We start from the raw sequence: 22,626 nt of genomic DNA, 5'->3' as shown, positions 1-22,626 counted from the left end.
AGCAAAAACAAACAAATGGGACCTAAATAAACTTAAAAGCTTTTGCATAGCAAAGGAAACCATCTACAAAACAAAAAGACAACCTATGGAATGGGAGAAAATATTTGCAAATGACGTGACAAAAGGGTTAATATCCAAAATATATAAAAAGCTCAAACAACTAATTATTTAAAAAAATACAACCCAATCAAAAAATGGGCAGAAGATCTGAATAGATATTTCTCCAAAGAAGACATATAGATGGCTAACATGCACATGAAAAGATGCTCAGTGCCACTAATTATTAGAGAAATGCAAATCAAAACTTCTATGAGATATTAGCTCACACCTGTCAGAATGGCTATCATCAAAAAGTCTACAAATAACAAATGTTAAAGAGTATGTGCAGAAAAGGGAACTCTTGTACACTGTTGATAGGAATATAAATTAGCACATCTGGTATGGAAAAATAGTGTGGAGGTTCCTCAAAAAACGTAAAGAGAACTACCATATGATCCATCAATTCTATTCCTGGGTATATATCCAAAGAAAATGAAAACATTAATTTGAAAAGATATACGCACCCCAATGTTCACAGCACTATTTACAACAGCCAAGACATGGAAACAACCCAAGTGCCCATTAACAGATGACTGGCTTAAGATGTGTGACATACATATAATGGAATATTATTCAGTCATAAAAAGAATGAAATATTGTTATTTGCAACAACATAGTTGGACCTAGAGAATTTTATGCTTAGTGAAACAAGTCTGACAGAGAAAGATAAATACTGTATGATATCACTTTCATATGGAATCTAAAAAATAATACAAATGAATAAATAAGCGACTCACAAATATAGAAAACAAACTTGTGGTCATCAAAAAGGGGAGGGAAAGAAAGAGGGACAAATTAGGATATGGGATTAACAAATACAAACTACAATGTATAAAACAGATAAGCAACAGGGATACATTGTTCAGTACAGGGAATTATAGCCATTATCTTGTAATAGCTTATAATGGAGTATAACCTGCAAAAATACTGTATCATTATGCTTTGCACCTGAAACTAATATTGTAAATGAGCTACATACTTCAAGAAAAAATACATACAATTCAATAAAATAAAATTATATTCTTAACAACAACAAAAGCACAGAAAACAAAAACAACAAACAGAAAGAAAGTGGCAAAGCCAGGATTTATACCCTGATCTTCTCAACCCCTCCAGACCCCCTGGTCTGAGGAATGGCAAGACTGTTGCATTTGTTTTGTGGTAAGGGTGGCAGTAGCAGGGATGCAAGATCAGCTAAGCAGAAGCAACAGTTACTCCAGGCTGTCTGTTATCTTAAAGAGAGCCTACCCTCTGTTTGCTCAAAACTGATTAACTTTACAGTCAGAATAAACAAGTACTTCAGTTATCCACTTCTCTAGGTTTTATGAGCTAAGTAGGTTAAACTCTGAAGGTAATCCTTTCTACATATGTCTACATGAGAAGACTAAGTTTTAAATTCAGACAGATCTGGATTTGAAACTCCACCTTGGTTAAATGACATTAGGCCAATTACTCACTTTCTACATTTTAGTTCCCTCATTTGCAGAAACACGGTAACACTGTCTGCACAAGGTGGTAATGAGCAATAAGAATACTATAAGAAAAGGTCTAATGCAAGGCATAGAATAGAAACCAAGTAAATTAGGGTTTTTTTTAACCATTATAAATTTAATTTTATTTTTATTAATAATAGTAAAAGTAATGACTCCTGTTACTTTACTATAAGTGGTTTTTTTTTCCTCTACAGGACAAGATTTCCCAAAACAACTAGTTAATTCATTATTTGTAATAATAATAATTATTATTTCCATATAGGGCCAGGTATTTAAAAAATATCCTTCCATTCTGCCCCGTAACTTTTTTTTGTGTGTGTGTCTATTGAAATCCTATTAGCCAGAATGTTAGTTTTGTAAAACACATTGGGCTGGATTTAATTGTTAATCCATAATTCTTATTATTTTCGTAAAGAAATATCAAGTTCGCTTGCAAAATAGTGACAGTGCAACTTGGTGAACATAAGTCATTAGCCCCATTCCATGAAGATTTTATTAATATTTAGTAATATTTGAAGAATGATTGTCAATGACTGCCTCTTACTACTATACATAATATTTGACTAATAATATGCTAACTATTAAATATCAACCTCGTCGAAAAATACAAATGAAATGATTTACAATAGGGAACAGTCAGGACATTAAAATGCTGTTTCTGCTCCTAAGATGGGTAGACTGAGGTCACACCATCTCCTTTGTTTCCACTCTTTTTGCTAGTGGGCTTTGCCTTTCCTGTCATATTCGCCAGTGCATAATGGTCCCGTGCTGTTTCAGTTACAGCCTTTCTGATGAGAAACCACCTCAAGCCTAGGAGGTATGCAAGGTAGGCTTTATCTACTCTTAAAAGTGCAATAATGGAAAGTATTCATCATCTAGTGCTTGCTTGTTAGAGTGCTTGTAAAATGATCTGCTGTTTCAGCAACTTCTAGGTTGGTCAGAAGGTGGTATAAAACCATCAGTTATCACATGGTAATATCCTTTTATTAACCACTGAAATATATCAAGACGTTTCATGATAACCGACAGAGCCAGACACTATTATCGGCCTAACAGTTAATACATTTGCACTTTCTTCCACTGAGCTCTTTCTGCATGGCTTACTTTTCCTTTTCTGTAAAACATTTTTTAAATTTGTAGGAGCATCCTAACTTTTCAACATCTATTTTAATACATATGTATTTATGGGCACTCCATCGGCTTCTCACGTTTCCTGTATATTATTCCTTAAAGTGCAGGCATTTCCCAAGTTATGTGCACCTGATTTGTAAACATCCTATACTTCCGCTGTTTGCTGTTGAGCCCTTCTCCCTTGCCCTTCGAATACTGAGCCTCTCATCCCTGGACTGCTTCTGACTTCCAAAAGATATTTTATTTAGAGGATACTGTGTTACTGTGGCTGGTACATGGAATAATTTGAATCAATCTTTGCTAGTTCACAGTTATTTGGGCCTATTTTTACTTTCTGTCCACTTCTGTATTTTTTTCTTTCTGTCCATTTCAGATCACAGTCAATACTACTTTGGGCATTTTTTTCTTCGTATGCAGTCATATATTCATTTTAAGTCATCTTTCCTTTGGTCTTGTAATTCTTGCCTACGTCCTTCTGTAAAGTCTCTCTCCTCTGCCTTCTCCTCCTCCCTTTCCTGTATTTCTCAATTGTGAGCTGTTCAATGACTCTAATCAGAACTAAAGGTGAGTGGACACATCACCACTAGGAAATATGGAGCCTCCACTTGAAAAAACATCAGAATTGATGTACAAAGCCTTGAAAGTCCTGGAAATTATCCTTAAATTTCTTTCAAAATTAAAAAAAAAATCTAAATCTACCTCTCCTTTCTAAATAAACCCGATTTCTCTCAAGATTAAGGATACAATTACTTTTGTTTCATCCAATTCTGTGTTAATTGCTTGCCCTATTTTGTTCTAATTTTCATCAAATGTGTATTTTTCAGGTAAATATGGGCTTTTTAGACTTGTGTGGAGACTGAAATATTACTTAAAAGTGAAAAATAAAGAAAAATAACAAATTAAGAATAATGGCATTTTATAGGTGATAATTTATAATTTACCATTAAGTTTTACACACCTAATCTCATGTAATTTCCCTCAAATGTGTAAGAGATAAGACAGGAATATCAGAGTGAAGAAACAGAGTTGAGCAAGTTACATTGCTTCCTCAAGGTTGCACAGATGGTAAGGTTCAACAGAGGCTGCAATTGAGGAAGTTAGCAGGTTAGAAACATGGAGAGAAGAATGGAGACACTATCTCAAATATTTATAAATTGTTTTGTCTTCAGTAAAACCTAACTGAGCTGTATCAATGGCTATGAAAACCTGTAATTCTGATAATTTATAAGAGCCCCATGAAAGCTCTTCAAAACTTTCTTAAGCTGCTTTTGATAATATTTGAAATTCCAGAAGTTGAAAGAGAGATGCAGGCCTCCAAGGTTTAAGACTTATCTCAAATGTAGAATCTGAAAGATCTGAGATAAATTTCGAGCCCTAGAGATTGGGACATCCCCACAAAGTACTACTTTCATGTCTGGAGAAGAAAAGCTATTTTTGGAATATAAATGGTGAGAAATCAAACATGATGGAGAACCCTCTTTGCTAAATGTTAAATATTCAGGTTCCCTTGACGACCCAGTGTAATTCAGTTAGACCAAAATGCCTCATGTCTTTTAGTGAGACCAATGATAAACTAAAAGCATGGTTCTGAGTGAATTTAAAAAATATACTTTTTTGTAAAGAACTAAGATCTTTTGATAATCAGAAAAAAGAATTCAGACAGAGGGGGGAAATTACATCTTTTGTGAATCTCTCCTAGTGTCTCTTCAGTCTCCTTGATGAATTCCATTATCACAAAAATGACCTTTCCAGTTCATATCTCTTTTGAGGCTAATGCAATTCTTCTCCATTCTGTTATAATGAAAGTATTACATGGATAACTATCCAGCATTATCTTCCAGAAGAAGAACTAATTTGGGAAACAAATGAAGTACTTGAATATAATACCAGATCTCTCTCATTTTTTTTTTTATCTTTGTAGAGACTTGGTAGGTACAACTAAGCAAGTTCATGTACAAGGTAAATACACCAAACGCCTACCTAATGCAGAAGCAATTTTTATCACCACTTTTGTGAACAGTTGTATGAATGCTTAAAGAACAGAGCTTCAGATAAATTCAGAGACATAGATCGCCGAACATGCTGCAGACACTTTTCTATTGAATTTTCTTTTTGGAAGTGTGTAAATGAAAAGTATTAAGATTTACGCACACTTCCTGGATGTACTGCAAGTTTCAAATGCACACTGCCTGTCTCTACCTGTGAGAAGCATCAAGATGGGCTGGATATAGCGTAACTACTAATTATGTACTTTGGTTGATTGTATATTTCTTTGAAGTGGTTGCAGAAGGCAAGCTAGTGGAAAGAGCTGGGAAAAATGATGAGAAGCTTCCTTGACAGGTTCATGCACGTAGGAAGGTAAAGTTTTTGGTGAGCTATAGTGCCTTCCCTTGAGAAACTGATCCTGATTTCCAGTTCTTTCCAAAGAAATCATTTCTCTGAGAAATATAATTTATGTTGGTATACTGACCAGTTAGCATATAGCACACAGACCCAAATCATATTGCACAGCCATAGCCAGGTCACGTGTTTCAAGGTCACGCCTGTCAAACCCTTTGCAGGGAACCATTTAAATGAATAATATATAAATGCCTGCTTGTTCCATATGATAATAAACATCTTAGTGTAATACTTCAGAAGAGCTAAACACTTTGTAAAAATGCCTTTACTATTACACTCCCTATGAGACAATTAACTGCAGAGATTTTAATTGCTATGTTGTGAATATGGAAATTGAGGCTCAGAGATTTTAAGTCATTTACCTAGGTGATACACGTGGGCTACAATAATGTGAATTAAGTTGAAAGTCTGGAAAGATGGAGACTGGATAGAACAAGGAGGTAATTTAGTTACTGAAACCTATGTGTTAACTTTGAGATTAATGGCTTTGATGGTTAATATTGCAATTTTGCTGAATTCAGCTATCAGTTAAATTAGCTTCAGAGAATTAAAAATGAGTTTTTCAATATTTTCAAAAACTAGCTTAATCTAAGTAAGCAGAAAGTGAAAGTCTCATTTTTATTTTATATAACTGTCAAAATAGCACGGGTATTTCAGAGATTTATTTCTCAATCTGTTACTGCCACATTAACATTTGGGGGTTACACTGTTTTACTATGACCCAGTGAAGAAGAGCATTATTAAAAGGTAAATATTTCTCAGTTTGCTGTTTCCTCTTTTTTATGCAATTCTGAATATAATTTTGTTTCCCTTCTGTGCCTTCCACTACTATGATAGTGGTGGGTTTTTGTTTTCCTTTTTTCTTTTTTTAACTTCTGCTTATACATTTTACTTCTGGTCAAATATGATGACATTAAACTCTAACCACCCGGTAGCACTATCTCTATGAGCTTATTTCTTTTGGCTGAGATGCTGCAGGTTTGGGATTTGTAGATCAGAGCCTGACTCTTAACTCAGTCCTCCAGATCTTAATATATACTTTTCATCTATACTGTCCTTGACACCACCCAGACATCCCATGTTGAAATCTTTTTCAGAGTCTTGACCTGTCTGCTAGACTAAACAGAGACAAGGAAACAGGTAATGACAGAATTGAAACATGGTTTGGGGATCTTGGGAGGAAAAAAAAGTAAAAAAAATTTCTTTCTGATGAACAACATAGTCACCCAAGCTTGTGGTGTCTCATCAGAACCTCTCAATGTTTGGAAGTTTTCCCAAGACTTGCCCTACTGAGACAGTGAAGACTTATTAGATCATTGTGTCTGCTTCCCCACCTGGGCAGGAAAGAGTCTCCCATATGGAGAACATATGGCTTGGTCTTAGATTAGAAACAAAGAATGTCAGTTGGCAGACAGATGGAGGAGAAGCAGAGGATTGTATAAGCTTTGCTAGCCAGGCTGTCACAAATGAATTTTAAAAATCATATCCACTTAGTTTAAACACTGACCAATCTATGCAGAGGAAGAGTAGCTAACATTTATTGGACATATATTACAATCTAAGCACAGTATTTTACAGATCTTTTCTAATCCTCACTTCAAATGTTTTACTGTCTCCATTTTACAGATGAAGAAAGTGAGGTTCAGAAGTGTGGGATCATTTTGCCCAAAAGTCACTTAGCTACTCAAACTGGCAGAACCTAGAGTCCCACCCAGAAGTCTAATAGGAAAGTTAACGCTTTTGGGAGCTAGTAACTCAGAAAACATAAAAATGACTTTCTACACTGTAACTTTCTAGTTACTACTTCTACTTTTTTTTTTTTTAACACGGATAAAGGATATCTCCCTCTCTTTTTCTCAAACTGTGAAATTCATTGAATTTGCTTTATTGCTTAATTTAATGGCAAGGGAATACAGAAATGGACTTTGTGGAATAAGAATGAGAAAGAGGATATGTAAACAAGTACAAATACTAAATTATAAATGTCTGCTGCCAACCCCCTCCACCAAACCCTTCAAAGGAGAAAGAGTCTTACTTGTTGGTTCAGATTGAGAACATTCCTTTGTTGACCAGAATCTGAGCGCTGGCAGCAGGGCAGGTATCTTTTCCTAAAGTAAAGGAAACATGAACGCAATGTTTATCTGTATCACAGAGGGATGGGAGGATGATGGGAGTGCAGTTGTGAATATTCTGTTTTTTGTTTTTCTTCTGCACTTCTACGAATATGGTGTTTTTGTTTTTATGACATCTGTCCACATATTATTAACTTCTGATCATAATTCACAACCTCAGAAGTGAAGTGGTTAGAGAGATGTTTAGGAGTTGAGGGAGAGAAAGAGAAGTCTGAACACAGAGGTGGGATGTGTAAGAGATGGAGAGACAGATGTAAAAAGGAGACAGTAGGACTTTACTGAGGGTTATAAACTGGAAACCATTTGATAATTTTCAGGAGGCTCAAGTACAGACTTGAGTTCAAATCTATCATTCAAATATACATGTCATCTCTTTCTGTCCCATTTCCTTTCCTTTCTTGCTTTTTCTTGGTTTAATCAAGTTCTTTCCTCCCATTTCATTTCCCACTTCTATTAGGATTATCTTATTATTATTTTAGTGATTACAATTGACTTTACCACAGGCATTCTTACGCTATTAGAACTTACGTTAAATACCTTTTTTTTAAAAACTTTTTGGACATATAGAGGGCCTAGAATGTTTTAACTCCCATTCTCTCTCCTCCCACCAACTGCCTTTTAGATTTTGTTGTCGAACATTTTAAATGCTTCTATAAACTTTACACAAAAATGTTATTATTGTTTGAAACAGTTAAAACTTCATTTAGATTTACTCACACATTTACCCTTTTTTTCTGATGAGCTTCTTTCCTTCCTATTAACTGTGCTTCAATTTTATGTCACTTGCTTTTATCCTGAAGAAATTCCTTTAGTATCTCTTCCAGTTAGGTCTCCTACAGTGAATTCTCCTGCTAGGTTTGCCAAAGAATGACTTCAATTCATCTTTCTTTCTTTTTAAAAAAAATAAACCACTTATTTGAGGTATGCAAAAAGCTCTTCATGTTTAATGTATACAACTCAATGAGTCTGGGGTTAAGTTTACACTCATGAAACCATCACCACCATCAAAGTGATAAACCCATCCACTACCTCCCAAAGTTTCCTCCTAAAGTTTTAGTATATAATATAGTATTGTTAGCTATCAGCACTGTGCTATATAGTAAATCTCCAGAACTTACTTGTTTAACTGAAACTTTGTAAATTTTGACCATCAGCTCCCTTTCCCCTCTTCCCCAGCTCCTGGCAACCACCATTCTACTCTCTACCTCTATCAGTTTGACTATGTTAGATTCCACATATGAGATCATACAGTATTTGTCTTTCTGTGTCTGATTTATTTCACTTAGCATAATGTTCTTCAAGTCTAGTCGTGTTGGTGGAAATAGCAGAATTTTCTTTTTTAAGACTGAATAATATTTCATTGTGTGTGTATACCACATTTTATTTAGCCCTTCATCAAATCATGGACATTTAAGTTGTTCCCGTATCTTGGCTATTGTGAATAACACTGCAATAAAAATGGGAGTGCAGGTTATTTCTTTGAGATGCTAATAACAGTTCTTTCAGATAAACATCCAGAAGTGGGACTGCTGGATCATACAGCAGTTCTATTTTTAATTTCTTGAGGAAACTCCATACTATTTTCCATAATAGTTGTCATTCTCAACATGAGTGCATGAGGGTTCATCTTTATTTCTGCAAGTCAGGTTCCTGGGTAAAAATTTCTAAACTTGGTATTTTCCTTTTATCACTTTAAATACGGTTTTCCATCATCTTCTGTCCTCCTCCAGCTGCTTTTAAAAGTTTCCCTTTGTCTTTGTTTTTTATCAGCTTTACTATTATTTACCTAAAGGGGTTTATCCTGCTTGCTGTTAGAGAAGTTTCTTAAATCTGTTGCTTGATAAAACTCCATTAATTAAAAAATTATTAGTGATATCTTTTAAAATATTTCATCTAATCCAATCTCTTCCTCTTATTCTGGTCACTAAATGCATGCATGTTAGAGTTTTTCACTGAAGTACATACTTTTGAGCCTTTCTGTTTACCCATATTTCTTCCTAGTAGTTCTTCAACATGGATGTCTTCTATGCACCCATCCTCCAGTTCAGGAACCCCTCTTCGACAGTATGTTCTTCTAGTTTAAACCTATCAAATTAATTTTAGTTATTGTATGTTTCATTTCTAGAACCTCCATTTGCTAATCTTATACACATTTGGGTTCTCTGTTTAAATTCTCCATCTTTTTGTCTATTTTGTTTGAGTATAATAATCACAGTTGTTTTAAACGTTTTATCCAATGACTTCAATATCTAGATCATCTGTTATTTTTTTCTCTTGGTTTTCAGTCTTTTCATGTCTTGCTTCTTGGCCTTCTTGATAATATTTTTATTGATTGCAAGCCATTGTCTAAGATAATTATGGAGGCTCTTCAAGGATCTCTTTCTCTAGAGAGGACTTGATTTTCCTCTAGCAGGCACATACAGTTTGGGTGTATCATACTGATTCAGGTGGAGCTGGATGTGGGGATTTATCAATTTTTGATTTTCCCTCACTGGTAGTTCTTAGACCTTTGGGGTTTCAATGGAGAATGCAGAGTGATTACCAGAGCCCCACCTTTCTAACTAGCACTGAATTTCAATATTTGTCTCCCTGGTTTCATGAAACTATCAAGAGTTCTATTTAACTTTTTAATTAGTCTTTTATTAGCCACATGTTTGCTTGATCTGTTGACCATCTCTGCAGATTCACAGCTGAGGGCCTGGCAAGTGATTTGAGGGAAAACTGTATATAGAAATTCGGGTTTACTTCTCCGGAGTTCACTTTTTTCTGGAACACTGGCCTGTTGAATACTGCTCTATTGATAGCTCTGAACTCCAATTTTTATCTCCCTGGCAAATGAGAATGCCACCAGCTTCCTGTTTGATCTCTGTGCCCTACACTTTGATTTAACAAATGCCTGAGAGAAAAGGCTACAGTGAATTTGGGCTCACCCAACACATTCCCTTCTCTCTAGAATCTTCGCCCCTCAAACCCTGACTACATTTATCTCCAATGCCTCCAAACTATTTTAAAATTTTTATCTAGCTCTTATAGTTATTTGTGGGAGGGTAATTCCATCCATGTGACTGCATCATAGATGGAAGCAGAAGTGTCCAGCAAAAGCCATCACTATTTGGTTATTCTTGGACATTAAACTGGTCTCTCCCTCCCTTTGTGTATACTTAAATGAAGCACCATACAATAGCTGACCAATGTAGTACCCCTGACTTACAGGAACTATAAAACTGCATACACTGTTACGGTGCTACTTACCAATATGGAAAGGAATGTCTCAGATATGGGGTGAAGGAATTTAAAAGCTGATTGTGAGTATGTTAAATTTAGAATGTAAAGTAAAAAATGAAGAGCAGAATTCAGCTGAATCTACATGTCTGGAGTTCAGAGAAGAGTTCCAGGTTAGAAATATATTTTGGGGAGTTGTCCAATTGTACATGTCATGTGAAGCAATGGGAATGGTTCAGATTCCCTATGAAGTGAATGTGAGGAGAGAAGAGATAGGAAGAAAGCCAGAGATACTCTAACATTTAGACACTGAAAAGAGGAAACAGACTGGGGAAATGTGACTGAAAAAGACTTGACCCTGAAGTGGGAGAAAAATTAAGAAACTGTGTTGTCTTAGAAGCCCACTGAAGAAACTGTTCCAAGAAGTGGAGGGTAATCAACAATGCCAAATGCTACTGACAGAGTAAAGTAAAGACAGGGCTTGACCATTGGATTAGGCAATACATAGGAGCACAGTGACCTTGATGAATGCAGCTTGAGAAGAGTATGGGGGATGAGAGCCTTTTTGGAGTGAAGGGAGAAAGGAAAGTGAGGAAGTTGAGCAGAGTAGACAAACCACTTTTTTAAGGAGTTTTAGTAATAATGGTGATTAATAAATGATGCCTAGGATAGGCTATGCAGTCAGGCCTTTTAAAAATTAGATGTAATTATTTCAGCTTACTTGCATACTAATGGGAATTCTCCAGGAGAGAGAGAGGAAAATGGTGCTTCAGGAGAGATAGGGGATAATTATAGGAATAAAAATTTTAAATAGAGGAAAGAGAATGGGACCCAATGGGCAAGCACAGGAACTGCACTTACATAAGAGTATGAGCAATTCATGCTTTGGAGAAAGAGGGACTCATATTATTTGGGTACAGATATTTGTATATTAGCAAATTTGGTAATCCAAATATATATTACATATAGCTTCTGGTTGTTTATAAACATCTTGGAGGATAAGAAAGTGAATTGACCAGGGGGATGCAATGTTTGAGAGTCTTTTTGAAATCTGTGGTCATAAATTTAAAGTGTGATCAATCAATTTAGCATGGCTGTGGTTTCTTCTAGCTATGGTTTGTTCAGCAGCTTGGGAGAATAAATAGTGAGATGAGTTCTCCTTAAATTGTTTACTGTCAGATGTATAAGACAGAGGAAGAGAAGAGAAAAGAGCTGCAGGTATATGCAGGGAAGGAATTATGATTAAAATGATGCACCATGGGATTTTAGGCTGATTTAGTATGGAGCTAAAGACAAGAGGGAGTGAGTGAGGGAGGATGATTAGGAGGATGAAAGATGACGACAGTGCAGGGAGAAGGATGCAATAACCTGATAAGTAGTTGGATGATTCGATCTGCCTTTTTGAAAAGGGAGGAATAATTATCAAGTTGGGGTAGAGAGGAGCAGAAATGATGTCACTGTCAGCGAGGTCAAAATTAAAGAAGGGAAGGAACTTTGGTGGAGAGACTTAGAAGAGAGGTCATTTTACTAATGGCAGACTGTGAGTTTCAGACTTAGCAATGAAAAGTTCCTGCAGTCATGGAGGAGTAAGAAATTGGGCCAGATCAGGCTCTCTTTAGAGCCTTATAAAGAGGAGTATCTGAGGCATAAGGGATGACCTGAGCTTTAGGGCTTGTAACGATTGAGACACACAGGGATCAAGTCAAGGGTGACACAAACTATTTTCATAACAACCAGGATGGTGCTGGCCCTGCCAGTCAGAGTTGGCACCCATCTGTCATAACGGCCCAGTTATAAACAACTGTTATTTTGTCATCCATGCTTCCAAACTGAATTCCAGAGCTGGGTGACAGGGCTGGTCTGACAGCAGTTCAGGGTAAGATAAGATGAGGAATCAGTCCAAGGTTCTTTCTTGGGACTGATTTTTAAGGCAGTTTGTTATGATACACACTATAATATGATGGGAGAATTTTGGGAGCTCTGTCATCCTCACCTTCAATCCTCCTAGGGCACTGTAAATTATAAATAACTGCAACATACAGCTGTAATGATTTCTAAAAGAAATGGACTTGGAAGTTACAAGTTACAAAAGCAATCCTTCCTCTGTATTCACTAATTGCTTGATATTTGGAAAGTAATATAACTTTCCTGGGCATTAGTTTCCTCACCTATGATATGAATTAGATTGGATTAAAACATTTGTAAGGTCCCTTTTGGTGGCAAGGACTTGAAATACGGTATCTTGCCTATAGTTAAACATTTGCTTAATCTATATGTTCCAGCCAAGGTGCTATTTCTTTGTCGTTTGAGCTCAGTCTTTTGATAAGCATGCCCTACTTCTAAATGCCCCCAACATCAAGCAGGCTATTTTCAGTCTATTATGTAGCAATTTTCTGATTTTGTAAGAAGAAAAAAAAAAAAAACAAACCTGAATCTCCATTTTCTACCTCTAAAACTTGTTTTTTCCTACTCACTCTTTCAGTAAGTATTCCTTAGGGAAAAATAATGTTTGTTTGTTTTTCCTCTGCTAGGAGTATTTCTCATCTTTGCTAGTTCTCACACATTTTTGAGAAAATTTTTAAAGCACTTCACTGTTAAATGCATTTAAACTATTCTTAAACTTTTTTTTTAGGCTTTCTGTGTTTAAAGACGATCTCCTCTGTAGTTAAAATGAAGAAGGGAAAAAGTACTCCGGAAAATAACTCATACTGTGTCACTTAGTTACAAAGCCACTAAATGTGTGATTTTTCTTAGTGCTGCTCAATTTCGTTGCTTCTTTCGTAACCAGGGAAGTGTTTTCTAGGTTGATTGTCAGGGAACCTTCGGGATGCTAGAGACAGAAATCCAAATGCAAGGGACTTAAATGGATTGTATTAGTTGTCTACCGCTAAGCAACAGACTGCCCTCAAATTTACCTCCTTAAAAAAACACATTATCTCAGAGTTTGTGTAGGTCTGGAATCTGAGCACAGTTTACCTGGGCCCTCCGTCTGCCCGTCTCTCACGGTGCTGCAGTCAGGTGTCAGCCCAGAGCCCGCAGTTCTTCTGAAGGCCGGAACGGTGAAGGGCTGTGTGTCTGGAGCGGGAGTCAGTCCAAGTCCAGGCGAAGGGTGAGAAACAGGAGACGCTGGGCCGAAGTGAGTCCCACAGAGAGCAGAGAGAATGGCGGCCACACGCCAAGACGCGGCCCTGAGCGCTCTTTGCAAAGGAAGCGTGATCTCGCGGGATCTCGGGAGACATCGGGAGATCTGCAGAGGCCCACGAGAGTCCTGGGATAAGAAACACCCGGGTACTTTGGTTGCCAGTGTGCCCTTATCCCAGCTTGTCAGTACAGAGTCTGACTTGGGCCGCTTTGCAGGGAAATCCCAATTCTCCCTCTTCTACACCCCACCCCCAGTGAGAGTCCCATTATCAGAGCAGCTGCCCCAGGAACCCTGCTAGCTCTAGGGAACCAGGCTCTGGCCCAGTGGCTATGGAAGTGTGGGGTTGCCTGAGGCAGCATTCTAGGATCACACTGATTGCTGGCAATGTTCAGCTCCTTGGACTAAATGCCTCAATTCCTCCCTTGCTGTTGCCCAGAGATTGCCCGATTTCCTCTTTGCTTGACCTCGCCCACATGGCAGCTTGCTCCTTCAAAGTGTGCAAGCATAGAGGCAATAGAGAGCTTATGCCTGTAAGACAGAAGTCAGTCTTTAGTAACCTAATAATGCAATTGACATCCCATCCCTTGCGCCTTATTATATTCATTAAAAGCAAGTCATTAACCCACCTTCAAGGAGAAGGAATAACACAAAGGTATGTATACCAGAAAGCTGGATTATTGCTAACGTCCTAAAGTTGGATGGCCAAAATGGGATTATTAAGGGCCAATTTAAAAGTTGTTTGCCACATAGATTCATTTACGCAATTGAAAAGGTCAGGAAAGAAAAGGAAAAAGAAAAGGTCAGGTGTAGCTTGTCTTCAGACACAATTGGATTCTGAAACTTAAAAGATGTCATCGAATGTAAGTTTCTCTACATTACCATTACTCCTTCGGTTTCATTCTAAGGTAAATTCTCCTTTCATGGTAGCCCATAATGGCTCCAGGTTTTCATCAGTTTAGCAATCCAGTGGAAAAGAGTGTTCCTTTCCTAGTAGTTTAAGCAAAACTCCTGGAACTCACTGACCCAGTTTGGGTCACACAGTCATTCTTAAATCAATCATGTGACTCTTACAGGTCATTTTTGGGCCATGTGCCTTCTTTTGAAGCTAGAAGGAGTGGACATCTCCAACTGAAAATTATGGACTGAAAGAGGTGGAGGGATACTGCCTCAAATAACATTAGGATGCTGGCCCCCTAAGAAGGGGCAAAGAACTTAAGGCATAAACAAAACAACAGATGAGTCAGACTGCCCTACTTTAAAAGAGAGTAGATCAAAATGAAACATGAAAGGCATCGTGGCATTTGGGGCTCTACTGTTTCATGAGTTCAAGGACTCTGGGCATGCCATCTCCTTGCCACACAGGAACAAATCAGACACCTTCAAGTGCCTACTACGTGTTAGACACTGTGCTACGTGTCTATAAAGTGTGATCTAATGGAATACTTGCAGCAACCCTATATAGTTAGTATTGTTTCATTTTTATATAGAAGGAAATATATTTTGACATTTGATTTTGAATCAAAGCTATACTGACACTAAAACAGTGCTCTCATGATACCACAATACCTGCCAAAATAAACAAATATTTTTTATCCTTTTACAATTTACACCTATAGGAATCAGCACTCGTATTTCTGATTTACTTGTGTGGGTTTTTTTTTTTTACAAAGTATAATGTAATATTTTGCATAGTTTATAGTTTAGTAATAAAACAATTTATTGAAATAAACTTCTTACCTAAATTTGAGGTAATGAAATATATGTATATATTAAGTTTAAAAACTGGAATAAAAGTGGAAAAATAGAATCAAGGAAAATAAAACAAAAATTTAAATAATGCTCTAATTAAATTTGACCTTTTCAAATAATTGTCTTTTATTTTTCTTTCTTTCTGGTCATCTTTACAGCTTTTGGTTTACTCCATTGATATGATGAATATGGGAAAAATTTAGTGAAAGAAGGAGAAAATATATTTGTACCTGGTAACACATAGACAGTATCAGATAAATGACTAATTGCAGAACAGAAACTACAATTCCATATGACAATTATTTTTATCTCTTTGAACCTCAGTTTCTTCATCTATAAGGCAGAGATAATAATAACCAGAAGGATTATATAAAGAATAGAAATAACATATATAAAGCAAACTAAATATAATCTGTGCCCAATAAGTTTATACTGCCATTATCCAAACAAATTAAAATATTTCCTAACATAGAATCACAAAGTAACCAATATACTCAAGCAAAGAGTTCAAATGGGTCTAGTTTAACTTATATATTTTGTAAAGGCACAAACTGTGTAGAAAAGGGTTGAAAGAATAAGACCTGAGTTGTGTAGTAGCAACAGAACCCCCTGAATGCCAACGTTTTCTTGAAACTTACATCTTCCTGGCCCCTGTAAACTCTTACTGAGTAAGTAACACTCTGCGAAGACAGTAATTTTCAAGATCTTTTATGTGAGTCTTCTATTCTCTTAAGTTTTCATGATTATTTGGGTGTCTTTGATGTATTTGTACTCTTATTCATTTCTTTTCAAATTGCTGAATTTGCTCATCATGTAGAATGGTAATTGTTTGAAGATTTTGTAGAGTGTCTTAACAGCTCTGGTTGAAGTTTGTTGTTATTTTGTCAACTCAAGGAAATTCTTCATCTTTTGGATCTTGAAAGGAGGTAGATCCAGTCTCCTATATGAAAGATGAAGGTGCCAGTTACCTACCTTTCCATCATCCCATGAAGCTGGAGCAAGGGCATGTTGGAATATTAAGCTGAACTTGAAGGAAGAGAAGCAGTTGTCCACGTGGAGATCCAAGGAAGGGCATTTCAGGAAGTGGGAAGAGCCTTTCCAAAGGCCCCAGGGTAGAGGTGCTAAGTGTTTTTGAAGACCAGCAAAAAGGTCAGAGTGGATGAAGGCATGTGAACAAGGGGCCGAGTAGCAGATTGGCAGACATATGTTATACACATTATTCTAAGAACCATTTAAAAGATGAAGTTGGGACCAAGAGATTGTGATTGTGCCCAAGATTGCACAATAAGTGGCAAAACCAGAACTCAGAAGCTCCTCTTCTGATTCCAAGTCTTGTGTTTTTAATCAAGATGCCATTTTAGGTTCACCTCTAGATTGCCTTAACATTTTGTTTATAACTTTGTTGTATATTTTTTGTTAAAGTTATCAGATATCAGGAATCATGCCTTCTCAAGGGTTGCATTAAATGCAGCACAAAGTTCAATTAAATGCTTTCTAAATACATTTGATGAATCATTTTAGCAATAGACTTTTCTTTCCACTTTATTGTGGTAGACTTGGCTGAATGTCTTAATTTGGTGCAAATATTTTAGAGTAGATTTATCTGATTATCTAGCAGTTTAGCAAATACATTTTATACGTGTAATATATTATTGATTTTAAATCCATTTAAATTTTTACATTGAATCTAAAATTACTTATATATTCAAAAACCCAACTAAAGAGACAAATCTTAAAATTGTATTCAATAGTTGAAATCATCATAGCATACTGTCATACAGATACACACACACATTCTTGTGTATGATCCATAACTAAATGAGTGCTCCAAGCAAAAATATTTTTAAAATCCCTAATGAAGAAGTCAAGGGGTCTTTATTGATGGTATAGCATTGTAACAGACAGATGATTTAATTTGTGTTATTTTAAAAATGTAATTATTAAATATTCATGACATGTTATGCTTTTTGAGACTTAAATACTCATACCAAAATCATATGGTGAAGATAAAATGCAGACAAAGAGTCTGGGTTCCCACAGCCACCGACCCCAAAATGACCTGCTAATAAATGCCAGATTCTCATCTTGTAAAACTCCTATGGGAGAATAATAAAGGATGAACATTTGGCCCAACGTTTATTTTTATAAAACAAGTACCTTTAGTTTTCCTTCAAAAGAATCATTTTCTAGCTCTATAAAAGTCTGTGGTCCTTTATGAAAATGTGTACCTCATGTCACACAGCTAGGGCCATAAATTTGGGCAGTTACACATGGAAGTTCAGACATCCGGCCTAGCCAATCTAGGTGATTTAAATTAAAGTTGATATTTATGTTTACATTTCCCTCATTCCTAGTACATTTACCAGCCAATTATATAATCCTTCCTTTTTCTTGGACCACAAATTTCGATGTGAAATTTTAGGAAATACATTTATGTAGATTCAAAGCAGAAATACAGTGAATATAATCAGTCTTGTGATTAATAATTGCTTTAAGCCAGAATTCTCAAACTTTTTAATCTAGGGGGACTACAGAACAAATAGGTGTACTTCCAGCACTGAAGAAACAATGAGGTTGTGAGTAATACAAATATAAATGAAAATAAATGCATTAAAGATACTTAGAAGTAAATCAAAATTAGGAGGTAAGGATAAGTATGCCAAGAGGTATATATAAAACTCAGTATTTGCCACAGTCACAGCTTTCCCTTAAGAAAAGCAACTCCTGGAATCTCTGTGGTTAATCGATGCTGTGGCTCATGCCATGTAAGTCTACTCCAACTTGGGTTATTACTCAGAGCAAGGGTTTGTCCTGGAGACAAAGTCCTAGCCCATATACAGATGTTAATCTTCTCTAAGGTACTGTGGTAAGAAAATCTTGCCCCATAGATTAGATACTCCATTTTGGATACTAGCAAATCTACTCAATCACATTCTCTCTGGAAAAAGCGTTAATTATATTTTAAAAGCTGAATATTTAGCATTCTCAGATTTCTCTAGTTTTTAGATTCTATTCTCCATGTGCTTTGCTGTGAATCTTAGTGTTTAAAGCCCTAAGACACAGATATGTATGGACAATGAGAGGTGCTCAAACTACTCTGTGACTAATACAATCTTATGATGAGGTTACCATAGCTACTTAGTGAGATCTCTTCATTATAGGAAAATGGTGTGGTTCTTGATGGCAAAAAGTGCCACTTAGATTAGGGGTTGGGGCAGGAGAGAGAGGGAGGGAGAGAGAAAGAAGAGGAAGAGAAATAGGAGGAGGGGTGGGAAGAACATAAAAGGGGGAGAGAGGATAGGGGAGGGGGAGGCGAGAGTGGAGAAAAAGAAAGAAAGAGAAGGAGAAAGTGAGAAAGGGAAGTTACAAAAATGCTCCCCAACTGATTTTACCTAAAAAACTCAAACTCCAAAACCCACAAAGAAGACTAACTTAGAGAGCCAATAATATCAAAATCAACAACTGGAGAGTAAATTCAAAGCAGAGAAGATAAAAAATTATAGAATTCCAGAACTTTGAAATAAGTATAGTTTGGCCTCTCAAAGAAATAAAAGAAGGAAAAATACCACTGAGGCAGAGATGATGAATGAAAACGTGCTGTAAGTAGGTAAGAAATAAAATCAAATAAGAAAGCTAAAATTGAAAAAATTACATGTAGAATAAACTCTAGAATGGGGTTGGTTATATATTCCTGGTAATGGAAGGCTTAATGGCAGAGCGAGGGCTGTGGACATAGCTGACCTGGAGCCTAGGTTTGAATGTGAGCTCACCATTCTTAGCTGTATAACTTTGTTCAAATGACATAACCTATTTATGTCCTAGTTTTTTCATCTATAAAATGGAAATATAAACATTTTCTATCTCAAAAAGTTATTACAAAAATTATTAAATAAGTTAATTATTTTCAAGTACTTAGAATAGTGCCTGGTACATTGTAATTGCTCGGTAAACGTTAGCCATTATTATTTCTTTTCTGTATGCTTGAAATAGTTCATAATAAAGTATTTTTAAAAATATGACTGAAATGAAATAAAAACCATTATAAAGCATAATTAGCTGAGACGTGGCTATAAAATAAACATGAATTTTAAAAGTCGTTCACAGAAGACATACAATGTGAAATATTAATTTCAACAGAAGCCTAAACCCCAAATACCATATTTTATCAATTAAATACTATAAGTGAGGCAGAGAAGAAGTAAAAGTAATTCTCTGTTTATGTTAGAGGAAATCAAGAGATACTATTTTAATTTAGTCAATATTTAGAGAAATACAAAATGCAGAAAAATGGAAAAAGTCAAATAGTTCATACATCATAGAATAGAAAACAATGGAAAGAGTAAAGAATTCTAGAAATATAGACATCAAAATATAAGATGTCAGATATAAGAGTAGACATGTCAGTGATCTAAACAAATATAGACAAAGTGATGTTACGTTGTTAAAACGTAGTGTTACATTTTTTTAAATGCTGGTATATGCTACTTAAATTAGAAACCTAGACACAGCCTATCTAAAAATAAAATAATGTTGAAGATTTATCACAGAAATGAAAAAATTAAAGAGTAGCTTGGTTGGTAACCAAAAAATAAATCTGACAGAGAGGATAATTTTATATTGATAAAATACACAATCTACAATTAAGATAGAATCATGCATTTTATGACCCATAGTGTTAAAATTTATAAAGTAAAAAAGAAGACAAAACAGATTAATTTATAAAGATAAAACAGTTGTTACAATAGACATTAATAATCTTTTATCCTTAGATAGGTAATGGTATAAAAAAAAGTAATAGAAAGCTTATGTAACTGTAAATAAGTTTTGATATTTGATATAAGCACATATAACTATATCAAATACAATTTTTTAACATGATACATATATACATATATATGCAAATTGTCTAGCTTACTATCTTGTAAGCAGATAGATTATTTCGCATGTTTATAGTGGTTGAACAGAGACTTTAAATTTTTTTTCAATTTGTCTAGAAAATAGTATCTATTTAGTCAATATTTTCTGCTCATAATGTGATATAAATTACCTTTATTAGTGAAAGCTCAAACAACTAAGCAAATAACTTTTTGTTCTGAGTTTTTATGCTAATTGATTTCTATTTAAACAACTATGAAATTTCAAATCACTTTTCTAAATAACTTGTGGATCAAAGAGAAGATTGGAACTGCATTTGTAGAGTATTAAGGAAATATTAGCTGTATCAAAAGAAGAAAAAAGGTGGAAAGCTAGTTGATAATATTATGAATCTAGCATTACATGGATACCAAAGGCAGAAAAAAGAAAACACCACAAAAAAATTAAAGAATAATCTTGCATATTAATATAGACAAAAAAAATTCTTAATGGAATACATGGAAACACTGGCAGAATTATTCACCAAGACCAAGCAGGCTTTAACCTAAAAACGCAATTAATTTTTAGTTCTCTTTTGTGCAAGAATTGCATCAACAGTATAAATGAAACAAACCATATGAGAATGTTAACAGTAGACTCTTTACTAGAGAATTTTAATAGATTTATAGAATTTTAATAGATGTATAACCTCTCTATGCTTTAGTTTCCTTATTTGTAAAATGGAGATAATAGTAGTATGCACCTAAAAAGTTTGTTGTGGGGATTAAATAGGTTAATTTAGGTAATATGCTAACAATGCTTGAGAATGCCATATACATATTAGCTTCTATTTTTAAGAACTATTTCCCTTAAAACTTAGATAATTATGTCTATATACTCATTTGTGTAATAAAGACTCTCTCTTTTATGTCCAAAACCAACATGATAGTTAATTTTAAGACAGAGGACTTAATGCAGTTGAAATGAATAAAAGTATAGCATGTATACAATTATTACTTTTTGATATTTTTCTTAATAATTTTGGCCAATATAGTATAATTTAAAACAAACAAAAAAGAGAGATATAATGATAGGTTGAAGAAGACAAAATATAACTTTTATATATTTGCTGAAAACTCAGAGAATTCTATAACTCTCTAAACTTATAAGAATATGCATACAGAGATCTTTCTAAACACCAAAAATAGAAGACAATATTTCATAGGAGACTCTTTTCTCATTAATATAAGTAACACTAAAATAAATTGTGTATTTAGCAAGGGGGAGATATAGAATATTTCTGGTGCAATCAAACAGTAGAATATTCTGTGTGTATTAAGAGTGAGGTTCTAAAGAATTTTCAATTAGTTGGGGTGCTTTCTGCAATGATTGTACAATAAAAGCAGGTAATAAGGTTCAAATTTCTGGTCTCCACCTAGTAATATGTAGATGTACAAAAAAATCAGTGAGAAATTACATGTTTATCTTCATTTGCTTGAATTCACTTTCTTATTGTCTTATTTCTTTTATACTTTCTAAATTTTCTAAATTATATGTCTTCTATAATTCGAAAAATACATTTAAAATTATAATAACTGACATCTAGGTGCAGTTTTTTAAAACTTCATTGGCTTTACCACAAACCTCAAATATTTTATAATTTAAGCAGCAATGTACATGTAATCTATTTTTGTGTGTTCTGAAATTTTGAGAATATATATTGAAATAAGAAATTTTCACGATGGATTTGAATAATATACTTACATTTGAGAAGTCATTCAAAACTATAGCAGAAACCTGTTTTTTGAGTAGTGATTAGAACTAGAATAAACAAATCTAAGAAAGTAGCACCTTCACTGTTAGTCCACTGGCAAGGATGAACAAGGAGAAGACTTTGACATACTCTAAGAATTGAGGGAGCATAACAGTCTATCCTCTGATCTATGGGGGCACATGAGAAATTGACAGAACTTGGAAGGGAACTCCCAGATGGCTGGATCCTAGGCATAGGGGTTTCCAGCATTTGAAAGATTCCAATCCCAACTGATGCACAGAAACTCCTGAGCTGTCAAATGTAGAGACACACTGGGTCAATATGTTTATCAGTGGTAAATAGTATGAAACAAGAATATACTGTATAGCACATGGAAACGTATACAAGATCTCTGGTAGCTCACAGCAAAAAAAAAAATGTGACAATGAATATATGTATGTTCATGTATAACTGAAAAATTGTGCTCTACACTGGAATTTGACATAACATTGTAAAATGAATATAACTCAATAAAAAATGTTAAAAAAAGAAAAAAAAGATCTCCAAGGAGGTTTGAAGTCTCCTTGATGCTCTGATCTGCTTTAAGAATTCATGAAGTTTGTAAAGTTTTAGGAAGCACCTTTCAGATGA

The 22,626-nt window shown here is 35.1% G+C and overlaps 1 long non-coding RNA gene across 1 annotated transcript in view; it reads right to left on the bottom strand.

Moving 5' to 3' along the window:
- Positions 1-14,015, bottom strand: part of LOC116662644 — a 167,929-nt gene extending 153,914 nt beyond the window's left edge. The window contains exons 1-2 of the long non-coding RNA XR_004318623.1: positions 13,454-14,015; positions 7,159-7,231 (exon numbers count right to left, since the gene is read on the bottom strand). This is a non-coding gene — a long non-coding RNA (uncharacterized LOC116662644). The remainder of the gene's footprint in view (positions 1-7,158; positions 7,232-13,453) is intronic.
- Between the last annotated feature and the right edge of the window lie 8,611 nt (positions 14,016-22,626).

This window comes from Camelus ferus, chromosome 3 (genome assembly GCF_009834535.1).
Source record: "Camelus ferus isolate YT-003-E chromosome 3, BCGSAC_Cfer_1.0, whole genome shotgun sequence".
NCBI lineage: Eukaryota > Metazoa > Chordata > Mammalia > Artiodactyla > Camelidae > Camelus > Camelus ferus.
The sequence above is the reverse complement of the archived record's forward strand: the minus strand, read 5'-3'. Positions and strand labels throughout refer to the sequence as shown.